Source organism: Apus apus, chromosome 7 (assembly GCF_020740795.1).
Source record: "Apus apus isolate bApuApu2 chromosome 7, bApuApu2.pri.cur, whole genome shotgun sequence".
NCBI lineage: Eukaryota > Metazoa > Chordata > Aves > Apodiformes > Apodidae > Apus > Apus apus.
The window spans coordinates 18,555,054-18,568,957 of record NC_067288.1 but is presented as its reverse complement, the minus strand read 5'-3'; the positions used below and the strand labels follow the sequence as shown (position 1 = coordinate 18,568,957).

The 13,904-nt window shown below is 37.2% G+C and overlaps 1 long non-coding RNA gene across 1 annotated transcript in view; it reads left to right on the top strand.

Moving 5' to 3' along the window:
* Positions 1 to 12,880, top strand: part of LOC127387379 (uncharacterized) — a 151,530-nt gene extending 138,650 nt beyond the window's left edge. Inside the window, exon 3 of the long non-coding RNA XR_007890114.1 lies at positions 12,690 to 12,880. This is a non-coding gene — a long non-coding RNA (uncharacterized LOC127387379). The remainder of the gene's footprint in view (positions 1 to 12,689) is intronic.
* Positions 12,881 to 13,904: the final 1,024 nt, after the last annotated feature.

The window sequence follows — 13,904 nt, the reverse complement described above, 5'->3', positions numbered from 1 at the left end:
ATTCTTGCTTCTCATTTCTATGACAGGACAAATACATTTCTCGCTCCTCTCAGTGTGGTTGCCCTGGCACAGTGTAGGGTGCAGCACATTGGCAGGATTTTATTTTTCATCAAATCAAGATTCAAAGGCGTGTTTGAAAAAGCTCTCTGACAGGTCTCATTCTCAAACCTGTTACTGCTCTTAAGCAAGACTAGTTGCAGTCCATGCTTTTTTTCTTTTACAATTTTATAATGATTTAAAATATTTGAATTTTGGTTTTAATTAAAAGGATTTTCATTAAACTTAAAAACATGCTCTATATGCTCAGAGATAAACAGTTCCTCTATTCAGTCAAGATTTAAAAACAAAATTAATTAATGAGAATTTCTTTAACTCAAAACAAAATACCTTAAATTGTGATTCTTGTATCGCATTAAGTAGATTGATTATTAGTATAGACTGAAAATACTTTGGTTTATGAATAGAAACTTTAATGCATGGCATGTGGCAATTAGGATGCATGGTCTGATGAGTGAATTACGAACTAATTCATTCTTTAGTGCAAGAGCTAGCCAGAGAAAACACTATCATCTACAAATAAGGTATCATAAATCTATAAAAAAATGAAGTATACAATCTCAAAATATGGAAAATGAGTGTAAGAGAAAACCACAAGTAATTTTTCACATTTCAAAAAGCCATTCATCCTTTTGATGAATTATAAGGTACTGAAAAGATTGAAGTTAGATTCCTTGGATAATTTCTGTATTTATTAATGTAACACTTGGCCTATACCTGAAAAAATATGGATTTCTTGAGTTCTAGTAATAAAAAAGGAAAACCAACATTTAAAATTGTTTCATAAGACTAAGGGAAACAATAATTAGTTTTTTGTTATTCCTAAAAACTAGTAGCTACTATTATTTAATTATTGCAGTTACATCTTTTATTTCAAACAGAGGAAAACAGACTTTATTAATCCTTATTTTTCCTCTTGTTTTCAAAGCCATGTTCCACTATTTTGCTGAGAATTAACTATGTTAAATCAATTAGTCAGTATGAGCAGAGATGGGGAGTATTTCCCAGGAGGAGTTCTTATTCTTGATGTAATTTTTACATAGAACAAAGTTTGTGTTTTGTTTTGGAAGCACCTAATCTTTCACCTTTAGGACTCTTTTTTAAACAAATATTTTGAAAATGGAAAAGTAACTGCCTGTACTATTTGTTTAGAGAAATGAACAGTTACTACGGAAGAACTGGTTTAAGCACAGGATAGAACTACAAAATCGGTCTCAGGTATTCAACTGCTGAGAAGGGAGTGCCAAAACAGCGATGTGTTGAGGGAAAATGTGATGGCAGCTGCATTGGATGAGAAGGTGCCTAAAGATACAAAGCAGAATCATAGAATGGTTTGGGTTGGAAGGGACCTTCAAGATCCCCCTAGTCCCAGCCTATCCCCCCTGCCATAGAAGGAATGGAAAAAGTTCAGTCATGTAAATCGCTGAGGTGATGATTGAAAATTAGTCTGATGAGCAACTCTGGTCCCAGACATCCAGGTGAGGTACTCAGTGGAAGAGAATGAAAGTCCAACAGAAGGTTAAAGTGGAAATCAGCCTCTTACGAAGCCAACAAGAGTTTTGCAATGAGGCAATTAAACAACTTGGTAGTCTTCCCAAATTTACCATTGGCTTGTAGTACAACTACTTAACCCAGTAAGACATTTCAATGAGCTGAACAATTAAGTTATGACCTAAACTATAATTTCTAATGGGGTGAATGGGGTACTGTAAACCTACGACTGTGAAACTTCCATGTTAATAACTCTTAATAGGGATGTAATATCTCTATCCTTCTTTATCCAAGCTGCAGAAGCAGAAAATTGCAGGAACAGAAGTTGTTTGCTTTGGAAGGGGCTCATTTTGGCATTTATAAATCTGTAATATCAGATTTAGTCTCTGTCCTTAGCTTGGCAAGGCTCAACAGAGTAGATTAGCCTCAGGAAAATGAAAGGCTTAAAGTATAATTAACGCATTAAAATCACCCAAAATTAGCCATTGACATGCAAGTATGTTTTATAATTTGGTTTGTATATCCATCGAAATGAAAGTACACATTTGTTCAGAATGTCTGTAAAAAGGCTAAACACAGCTCATGTTTCACTTCATCCTTAAAAAAAGACATGTATAGAATTAAATGATGAAGAATTTTGTGCAGAGGGAACACACATACTTGTAACTACTCAGCTGCAGATCAGGAAAGCAATACTGTGTGCAATGGCAAGAGCATAGAGGCAACTAAATCTAATAAAACAGTAGTAATGGGGGACTTCAACTGTCAGCATATAAACTGGTCATATGTCATACTGGGACGAGGTTTAGGAAGCAATTTCTTGACATTTTAAGCAATTGTTTCTTGGAACAGCTCGTTCTAGAGCACACAAGGGGAGAGGTTATGGCCCTAAGTAACACACAGAGAGTTATTTCAAGAACTGTAACTGAGCCACTAAATAATAGTGCCCAAAACACAATTACATTCAGATCCTTGTGGGAGGGACTGTACAATAATGTGACATTCAACTTTAGAAATGAAAAAGTATTAAATATAGAGAAAGCACTACAAAAAACCCAACCAGAACCTGCACTGCCCTAAAATGCTGAAAAATGGCACCTTTGGAATCTGCAACATGGCAACTACCTACCCACCTTGACTTAAGGGACTCTGAAGAGACGTGGCCTTAAATAAAATTGGAAGTGGGGAGGACTGGTACTATTAGAATGAAAGCCTTCTGTTTTGCTGTGATATCAAAGATGATATTTCTTAAGTGTTGATATAGCTACATCCATTTTTAATTGTGGCACCAGATTATTCATAGATCTTTGTCAAAAATGTGAAACCACTACTCATTATTCATTAATAATACATGTAGATCTGCACAATTGAGTTTCACAGAGCATACTTTCTGTTTTTCTCATTAATAAAAAGTGGGATTTTTGACAGTCCTCATGACAGTTTAAATAAATTTTCAGAGAAGCCATGAAGTTTTGTTATTTATTTCAATGGGAGCAGATTTAGGACAACGTGGTCTCATGCAAAATGTTTTAAAGGTTTTATTTGAATTCCAGTTCTTGCAACCAAAGAACACTCCAAATCAAATGCTTAAGATTTTTTTATGAAGACTGGGAGTTGTGATTTGTTACTTTTTGCTGAAAATAATATTGCTTATTTTATGATGACTAATGCGTATCAAGTGTCTCTAGTTTTCTATCACAATTCACTTGCATTTTAAAAACAGAGTTTTTAAAGCTTTTTATGAGATAAACACAAACAGAATAATAACTACATCAAATCAACAGAACTCTCTTTTTCTTTTTGGATTTTTTTCTTATAATTCCCATGATCCACATTTTCTGTTTTACATTTGTGCTGTATTATTCACTAGTTCCTAATCACTTACATCCTTCTCTTAGGAGTTTGTAGCCTAGTACCTTCATTTCACTTTCCACTTAAAGGTTCAGCATAAAAAAAGCCACTTTCAAGGTAATGCCTTTATGAGTGTCTTGCTAAAAATATCCTTTTGTGATCTCTTTTGGCAACTAAAAAAACTATTTTAACCACAAATGGTACCACTGTATTTCTGGAGGTAACTAACAAGTTACAGATCCTGTCCATATGATATGACAAATTATTAGTCACCTGCTAGCATCTGAGAGCTCAAAAATATTTCCATCAGAACAATTATCTTCACAGCTGATCAAACAGAAAACACAACAACCCTATAAACGAGAGATTGTGAATAAACAGCAGAAAAGTGATCTCATAGCTCTGCTAATATTTATGAGTGTTGTTCTCCTGAATGTCATCATAATGTAGCAAATCTGTACCATATTACTTTGAAATGTCTACAGTATATGTTGTGTGAAAAGCAAGAAACCATCTATCTATGTTTCAAGGTACAGATTCCTTGACCTCTTGAATACTTCATAACTGCTGGAAGATGTGGTTAGCTATTGGGAATGCTGGAAAGTTGCTCCAGCTCCTGTATTAATGTTTTCTCTACAGGCTGAGAGGACATCAGAACTCCAAGCAAGAAAAGACTACAGCAAATATTCACATTTAATCTTAAATCAAGGTCTTTTTGAGAAACATATTTTCAAACTAATTATTTTTCATGGAGCAAAAAAAAGTAAGAGTTTCTGCTGTTTGTACAGGAAAAGGTACTACAAATATGAATCAGAGCTAAGAAAAATATATCCTTTACATATACACAAAGTCAAGAGCATGACTTTCACATTCATAAATACTGAATTAATGACACCTTAGATTTACCTGTACGTCATATGTTTACAGCTATAAAACACCCTGAAATTGGCCTATTATTCATTTTTATTTGCTACATTTTCTTTAAATTATATACAAAGAAATTGGTTGCAATTTTAATATTGCAAACCCACAGTGTTTGACTACATAAATATTTTTTTCCATATTGCATTCAGTACATACATTGTTTAATAAATCAAATGTATCTATTAGGCTAAGGGCTTAAACTTTGGTTTCATAAAGAATCATTAAATATACAAATCAGTCTTGCATATGCAGGTCTACAACATATAAAATTAAATATTATATATATTTTTAAAAGGGCAATGAAAATGCACAGAATACCTTTTATAAATAAAACATTTCAATTCTGGGGAAGAAAAACTGTACAACACAACTGATTATTCCAAGAATGTGCTCTGAGAAAGCAATGAGTGTTCAGGCAACTACAAAAGACCTCTGAACAACTCAACTGAATTTTTAACATGTAGATTACATGGATAACATTTTTCAGGATCACGACCTCAGGTGCACAAGAGCTGGACCCATTGAACCTAACTGAAATTATTTTCTTTGACCTACCTATACAGAAGAAGTAGGGTGTGTATTTAAGGTTAAATGAATGATCACTTGTAGTCAGTAGCAGTCCACTCATGTAAAAATTATTTATATACTCAACTTTGTAAAAATTGTACAGTACAAGTGAGACCTATAGTGCTGCCTGGAGATAAACTGTTCATGTTTTCATTTGTTAAAACAACTAAACTTCAAATATTTGTTTTTAAAATGTTTATATTAGGTGATTTCACTGAGAAAATATAGCAAATGACCAAGGGGCCAAACAGGTGAAAGATCAGGGTCTGACAAAGAGCTGTTGAAGGAGGACAGGGGACATGGCCAGGCAAGGACACTAGATTTAAGTAGGAGGAAGATACATGAGGACTCCAAAGTGTAGAACAGTCTCAAAAAAAGAGCTTGCAGCTCAGCTGGAAGTATGGGATTATGTATCGGGGAAACTGGAAGAGAAAGTCTAAAATAAGAGTCAATGGCATCAGTAGGTAGAACAGTTACAAAAAGCATGAAAGTGTAAGGAATGAAGGAGGAGTGGTTCTACCTTAGGGCTAATCAGCCTTTCACAGGTTCAAGGTCAAGATTAACACAACCAGCAATTGCAACTTCTGCAGAGGCAAAAATTTCCAACTGGGAGTCATCTTTTCTCAGAATTACCCTGCCATCTTCAATCCCAAATCTATATCCTACCACTCCTTCTTGCTCCTTCCTGCCACTAGCAGAGCTCAGCCCTATTCATTCCTATTCCTATTTTTAAATCATATTTGAAAAGATCCACTGTTGTCATAAGAGACCATAGCAGCAGATAATGTTGAATTTATGAACAGGGTTGGTAGGCTATCTCTTGCCTACACCCATTAGAATATGCTTTCTTGCCAAGTCAGGATTGTAGCCTAGGATTCCTGTAGTCTGCTGTACTAAGTGTAGGTGAAACCTAATTAACTGAACATGTATCTCATTTGACACTAATGATGATACACATAGAGAATGACAATTTTGTATTGCTAGAAATCAGTCATTTTGTGCAAATGTTATGAATCCAGAAGTTTTAGTTTTACTGAGGAACCCTGCTTGTTGTCAAAATGATATTGCATAAATGGACTTTGCTATTAAAAACTTAAATTCAGTAGCTCATCATTAGGAAGACTACATACACACCTGTTGTTATCAGAACAATGAAACGGTGATATTACCATTGAGAAGTTAGGAGCTGGTTTATTAAAGTTGCTGAACCTTAAACAATTTGTATTATAATTCTATTCTGAACATCTGTGGTGCTATGTAATAGTGATTACACTGAAAAATCAGTGTCAGACTGAGCTCCCAGCTGACTATACAGATGTCAGAACAACGCTGGGAGGGTAAGTTAATGTTAAAGTATCACTCAAACACTGCACTGAAGACAGCCATATAAATCTTCTTAAAAATACAGCAATTTTGTTTTCAGAGCAAGCTTGGACACTGTGAAGTAATAAAATACAAAAATATCCACTGAACATTAGACAATACGTAAAACAACATGCTGTCTGTCCCTGAATAGAATTTATCCAACAGACTAATGAAAGAGAGGGCTGTGGAAATAAACCAATGTGTGACAGGGTAATTAAAGACTGTATCATAGTGCAAACATATTGGGGAAATAAATAAGGGTTAAACAGCTGGCTTTAATTCTACTGCATAATCATTTAAGGATGAGATTTGGAACTCCGCATACTTTTAACATATTGAAATGTATATACAAGAGTGATGCAAACACATTGCAGACTATATACAGCTGTAATGACTAATAACATATGAAATTTTTAAAGCATAACATAGATCTCTTTCTATGTCAAAGCAGGATCAATTCTATCTATGTCACTCCTGACAGACATTTGTCTGTTTCTTAAAGGCTTTCAATGATGGACATTTCTCTCCAGGCAATCTATCCTAACATTTCCATCACTGCTCAAAAATTCGTGCTAATATATAACTTGAGTCATCCTTAATGCAACTGAAATTCCTTATTTCTTTTTCTATCCATCACAAACATGGGCAATACATTGTTCCCTGTTTCTCTGCAGTAACTTTCTATGTATCTGGACACTGTTATCTTGTCACACTCCCTTTTCTCCTCCTTAGGTTAAGAGTCTAGTTCATTCACTGTGTTCTCCAAGGTCATGATTTATAAATGGCTGAGACTTCTTGTTACAATCCTCTGACTAGCCCTAATTGGTCCACATTTTTATGAAGTATGGTACATAAAGCTGAATATAATATTCTAGCTATAGACCACAAGCTGAAGTGTACTGCTCTATCCAAGAAGAACAAAGGGTTACTTCACATGAAGCCATTAAATAAAGTCTGAAATTAAATAAAATGTTTTCTTATTCTGAAACTGTGCATGCTTAATTGCAATTACTGGTATATTACATAGTTGTAGAGTGAAACACATCACCAGTAATCTATCATTCACTCAGGCCCCTTCCTTCTGGTCATTCAAGAATGGCAGCTACAGTGAATAGGCTTATAGTTGTGCTAAAAAGCTTTTGGCTGCTGAGCCATGTTAGCTGTCATCTTGAGTGAATCCCTTCAATCAACATAATAAAATATGTTATCAAAATCCCGGAAGATTAATTCATTGTGATCTATCAAACCTCAAGGAACTAGTAGGATGGAAAAGCAATGGATTCTTTTTGTTGTTATTACCAGAGTCACAGCTGTTCCAAGAAGAAACAATAGGGCAGGTTGCATGCTGCACTACACAAATTTACGTTGTTTGAGATTTTTTCCCTCAGGGTTACCTAAAGGTTGATTCATGTAACAGGAAATTTGGTATTGGAAAATCTGTGCACAGAATTCCAGACAAATAAAGAGCTTATAGTTTCTGAAGGAAAGGAACTCTGTATATGTTACAGTACATTGGATAGGACCAGCACTGTGTGCTGAAGAATTACTCCAAGCCTTCAATAAATATGTACTCTGCTGTTTAATAAAGATTGAATAACCCTTAGAAATTGACAGTCACATGCTAAAAATAAAGATTCCAGCAGAGGTACGTAGCCCCCTCTTGCAGAAAAAGATTGTACTTTGGGAAGCTTTTGCAACATCTTCTTCACTTTTTCTGGGTGGCTGGGACAAGTATTGGAGAGCACAGAGCTGCAGAATGCCTCAGAACCACCAAAATAGAAAATGTGTATAATTTTCCCCTACTTCTTCCAAATAACATATCTGTGACATCAGAGCAGCTGCATTTTCACGTTATCTTTGTCCTGCCTATTCTTTCTCAGATTCTGAACTGAAGCATCTCCCAGACTGGCTTATGTTGACTGCATTACACCAGAGGTCACAGCGCAGCCCTTCAATGCTCATTTTCAGTCACCTGTGTTGAGCAGAGAATGCCACATTTCCAATCGTTATTTTTTTAAGCCAGCAGTTTTCTACAATTACTGTCAGCTGGAGGCTAGGTTAGGTCCATGCAGGGTGTGTCTCGTATCCACCTACTCTGCTGTCTGTTTGCCAAACATCAGGGCCCTCCTTCCAACCTGTGTTGCTGTTGGTGTGCACCTGGCCGGTGCCCATGCTAGGGTCACCCTCGCCCTCCTCTGCAGAGCACCTGACTCTTGCCACTCCTTGGCAGATACAAGTTATCTGTCATAAAACGTTTTGCACATTCAACCCCTACAGGGGAAGAGGGACCAATAAGTCTCAGATGACAAGCTTGCATGGGAGATAATGCGATTCATAGTCAATAACGATGGAGATCGCTTCATCCCCTTCCCTGCAGCACTGCTGCACGTGCACTGTAGTAAATGTCCTTAAGAATTTTTAAACAATGGAAGTATATGAAGCTGAGGTCCCATGACAAATTCCTTGATAAATAAGCTATCTGCTTGTGCATTCTTTGCACGTACCAGCAGTGAAGGGCTTTCATTCTCCCAAGAACACAATAAAGCTAAGACAAGCACTTGATATCATCTGTAAGCAGCTTGTTTTAAAAACAAATAAATAAATTAGGAAGGAAGGAAAAGTCCAGAGATATTAACATGTGCTGAGTATAGCATATTGTTTTACTATTATTCTACAAGTTGTGTGTTTATTCCTCATTGGGAAAGGTCTGTCTTCATAGTCTATAAAATGTGGTAAACGGCTGAATCTACACTGATGTTTTGATTTAGATCACGAGTGTAATTTTTCAAGTAAATATCTCCTTTGTTCCCATTTGCTGAGATTTGAGTCATATCACTGAGTGGTCTTGAAGCTTATGAGCTGGATTCCTTTCAAATGAAAAATAAACCAGAAGCAAAGCTCTAGGAGCAAATCCAATGCACTCTGGCTGCTAATGGGTATACAGTTCACTGGAACTGCCAAGAATTAATATGAAATATCTCCCCCTCCTCAAATGTAGACATCCGCACCAGCTGTTTTGTTCTATAGATGTGCTAGCAGGCTTGAGTACATCTGACACAGACAGAGCCATTATGAATGATTCAGCCTAATAATAGAAATAGGAGAGTTTTCTTCAGTTACATTGCACAGTTTGTATTTGTATATATGGATTTCAGATGAGCTCCCTGTAGCAAGATTGTACACAATTAGTAGGCTCTTCTTTAGAATATGACCATTAGTAATTGGTTTAATTATAACACCTAGAGTGATTTTGGAGGACTTCAGTCATGATTATGCCTCCTTCATTCAGTAACATTAAAATGACACTATGATACAATGCTAAGAAGTGCATTGATAAAAATTATTCCTCTCAATGAATATCTACAAAAGATGCTTAAGCAATCTATAGAAACACAGTCTATTTTAACCTCAGTTTATGAAACATTTTCTTTTTATGCCCATAAATTCAACTTCACTATTTTCTATGGCTCTTAAATTGTTTCTTCATCAGTGTCAATGAGTTGTGAAAGACACTATAAACTATGAGGGAAGAAATCTTGTGATTTATAATCTTGATCTCTATTGCAAGATCATAATTGTAATTTAAAATTATTTTTGCAACACAAAATAATGAACTATTAATAGCAAAATAAACTGAAACATGAAGCAGAACCAAAATGCTGATGAGTTGAACACATTTCTCTGACTGATCAATAAGGCCCTTGAAAATAAATCTCTCAGATCTGTAGTTTACATCAGTAGCCTGCAAAATGAGCCATATCAGTGTTTGTGGGATCTCCCTGTTAGGGTTTAGAAGCATGATTAGTTGCTACACGAGAAATCCAGTTGAGTTAGCCACATGCTGAGACATTTGCAAGGGCAGATCCCAGATGAGTAAAACTAAAAGACAGAAAGCCTGAAAAAATTATGCTGGATCCATTTCTGAGGGAAAGCATTTAGAAGCTGCAGAACCAATCAAGTGAAATCACACTAGGAGCCAAGGTAAATGTATGTAATTTTCCTTCAATTACAAGTTTTCACATTGTGATAATTTAAAAAGTTTTTTTAAAAAAAAATTAAAAAATAACAATTGAAATTTACCACAATTTGCAAAAATATTTTGTGATACCAGAGTAAAATAAAATGGATTGCAAGTCCTACTTAAACAGAAACACATGATCCTGGGAAAAGTCAGCTAGGTGACTTTTCTGTGATCTTTAGCTGAACATGCAGAAATGTTAACACTGCCCTTTCTACTTCTGTAGACCTTCAAATACAAGAGTTTTGCCCCTTTTGACCTGAAAGGAGGAAGTGGTTTGCAGAGTGCCAGAAGCTCAGTAAGGCACTTCATTTAAACTTAGTCAATTAAGGGCTTTAAATGTCAAAAACAATATTTTTAACCCAACCTACAAAACCAGCCAGTGAAGAGTGGGCAAACTTACTAATGTCTAGCTGCACAGAGTAAATAAGCCAAGGTTCTTTAAAGGAACCTTTTATTCTACACAACTGATGTTAAAAAAAAGCAGAGCCTGGATAAGAAAAGGTTCTGCAGAAAACAAGGAAGTCAGTGTGCCCAAGCACACTTTCTTTTTAGAGCATAAGTGAGATTTTTAAAAGGTTAATGTTTCTGAACAACAAATAGGGTACTTTCAGCAATGTTTTCCACAGAAGGAAAATCTCATCTGAAAATGCACTCATAATGACAATGTCGATTAAAGGAATTCACAGCGATTTTTCAACTGCCTTCCTTTTCTCTGTGAGCTGTTTCTGGACAAACTCCAGCTTCCCCAAGTCAGTGGCAAAACTCATCAGTATTTCACCTTTCAAAGTTTGTTGCAAGCTTTCACAAATGGAAAAGATGGGTGTTCAGAGAAGGCAATGTGCTAACTTCCCCAGACTGTGTGAGAAACAGAATTAAGGAATCAATTTTTTTCCTGGTTTTGGCACATCTTGAGGTGCTTATTTTTCTTGACTTATTCTTCAGTACTCCCAGCTGTGGTACTGTCTCCCTTTTTTGACAGTGAGCTAAGGGAAATGACATGCATAACATTCAGATCAGGACACCAAGTGACACAGCAAGTACTCTTAGAGCTTTGACCTTCAACTCCTTTTCCACACTGACTCACACATTACATTACCCATCAGGCAGCAAAAAGCACTTTGCTGACAAAAGCTGCTTTTCACTTATGGACAAAGTGGTGAAAACATCCTAGGTAAAAGGACTTTTTTTTTTCTTTCCCTATGATGAGTGCCAAAGATAAATGAACAAAAAGGGGAACAACTTCTTAGGAAGTACCTAATTTTTTACATAGCTCTATTTTCTACCTGATTTAATGGGAGGCAGGAAAGTGGCAAATTTAAGAGCAAACCTGAACATAGTAATTGCATTGGTTTGCTGACCAGTCAGTTCAGCAGTGAGTGACCTAATTTCCGCCCTAAGGCTCTTTCCCGTTTGACATCACAAGAAAAGGCCTGTGTGTTAAAATGTGCATCTCATTACGTTGTGCAGCACAGGCCTCCATAATGTGATGAGATATGACACAAAATTTTAAAAAGAGTATTTTGTGCTTCTGCTAAGACGGTAAGTTCTAGTATTTTAAAAGTCTGTGAACACACATGACTCAGAAGTTGATCTGCTGCCTTAGAAAGCCATGAGTACTTCACCAACAGAAATTGTCCTCCTAATTCTGGCCTTATCTAACTCTCAGTTTTTGTTTTTAAACCATTTCTTGTTTAGTGCCTCGTCCATATCAAAGGGAAAGAAATCGCCCATTTAAACACAGTTAACTGTCTTTATCCCAAGAATTAAAGACTATGTCAGTCCCACAATTGATTTAAAGTGGGCAGAGAACCCACTGACCTCAAATTAACAACTGCTAAAGACACCACCCTCTCTCTTCCATGGTCTCAGCTTCCAAAGGTGTTGTTCAGGGCCAGATTCTGATGCTGGGTATTCTGCTATAAATTGAGGAAAACTCAGCTGAAATCAATGTTATTTACACTCGCATGGGTAAAGCTAGGACTTATTCTGCATCTTCAGTTTTACTCAGAAGTTAAACTACTACTGCCTCTGAGTTGATGGGGAGTTACCTAGAGACTAGAAAGGAAACTTGTGCTAAGAAACACCGTATTTCTGGGAGATTTGTTCTTATTTGTTCCTCCATCAGGTGGATAAAGCAAGATTTAGGCTTCCAGCTTAGCATACAACTACTCATACATACATTTTTCTGGATGTCTTTTCAGCACAAATAGCATATGTGTTTATTTAATTGAATGGGGCAGGGATGGGTTTGAATAGAGAGCTGGCTGAAAGCTTGCAGATTTCCATGGAGACCTGTGTGTGCACACGTGTGCATGTGTGTGTGCGAGGCTGAGTAGCAGGGTGTCTAAGCAGAAGGGCACTCTATTCTCTGCAAATATTTGACCATCTGCCTCTCTGCACCCCATGTCTGCAGGGTTTGTCTGAGCCCAGTCACCACATGCATGCCCAGAGATGTCTTCCCTGAGATGTTCTGCAAGGAGAAAGCCAGGAACGGCAGGGCTGTGGCTTCTGTCCCCCCAGCCAACCCTACTCCTTTCATTCCTTTCCACACCGCAGGAGGGGGAAACCCTGCCATGGAAGGTCCCCTCCAAGTGGGGATCAGGAGGCAAAAGGTACTACCTCGTTTATTTTCTTTCATTCAAATTGATTAAATAATCTGACGTGTAAACAGAGCTGATACTAATCAGGCTGTTGCAGAGCCAGCTCCTGAAGCCTGGACTCAGTCCTTCCTCAGCCAGGGAACATTAACTGAGTGAAATATGAGTAAAGCCCCCCCCCCTCCAAGTTTATATAAAAGCTGGTAATGAGCAAAGGCATCATTAGCAGAAGAGATGAATGTTTGATCTCTCTCTCGGGCTTGTTCCCTGCTGCCACCCACCACACAATGCTATCCCGGCGTCTTGAACACAGGGAGCTCTGGGCAGAAACCAACCTGGGGCATGAGGTTCCTAGATCTGACCCTGGCCCTGTGTTCCTGCCATCTGTGCTGCTGCCTGACCAACCACCCTCACTCAACCAAAGGGAGATGGGCTGGAGGAGCAGTCAGAAGTAATTTTATGACCAAAAAAGACAACTTCAGATTAAGAAAGCCCTGAAATATGTTGACCAAATTAATGGTCAGATTACACTGTGTTAGGATCTGGTGTTGGTTTGAGAGAAGCTTCAGGGTGGTGGAGGTGAAGGCAGTGCAGGAAGAGATCTTTATCTCACCTTGTTATTTAGCACCAAAACCCTCAACAGAGTAATGGGCCAGGAGGGAATATTTTGTAACACAGTGATACATAGGTTCCATAAAACAAAGCAAGCTACTAACCTACCTTTGCCCTCTGAAGTCCCCATAATTAAAACAGGTTATCCTGGAACAAAGTGATCATCACTAGGGGGAGAGAAGGGTGTCTGACAGAGGCTGCTGTAAGTTCCTACAAGTTATGGCACCGTCTGCATGTGGGAGCTTCTTTGAGGGAGTATTTTCAATCATTATATTATTCTGTATTTTGCCTATGAATGGTGATGAGTCTTTTCTAGTAGGCTGTCAAGTGATTTCAGGAAGCTGGAGAACAAGCAAATGAAAATAAAATCTAAGCAGTCTCTCACTTTCCCCTGGTATACACTGGAGTGACTTTTCCTT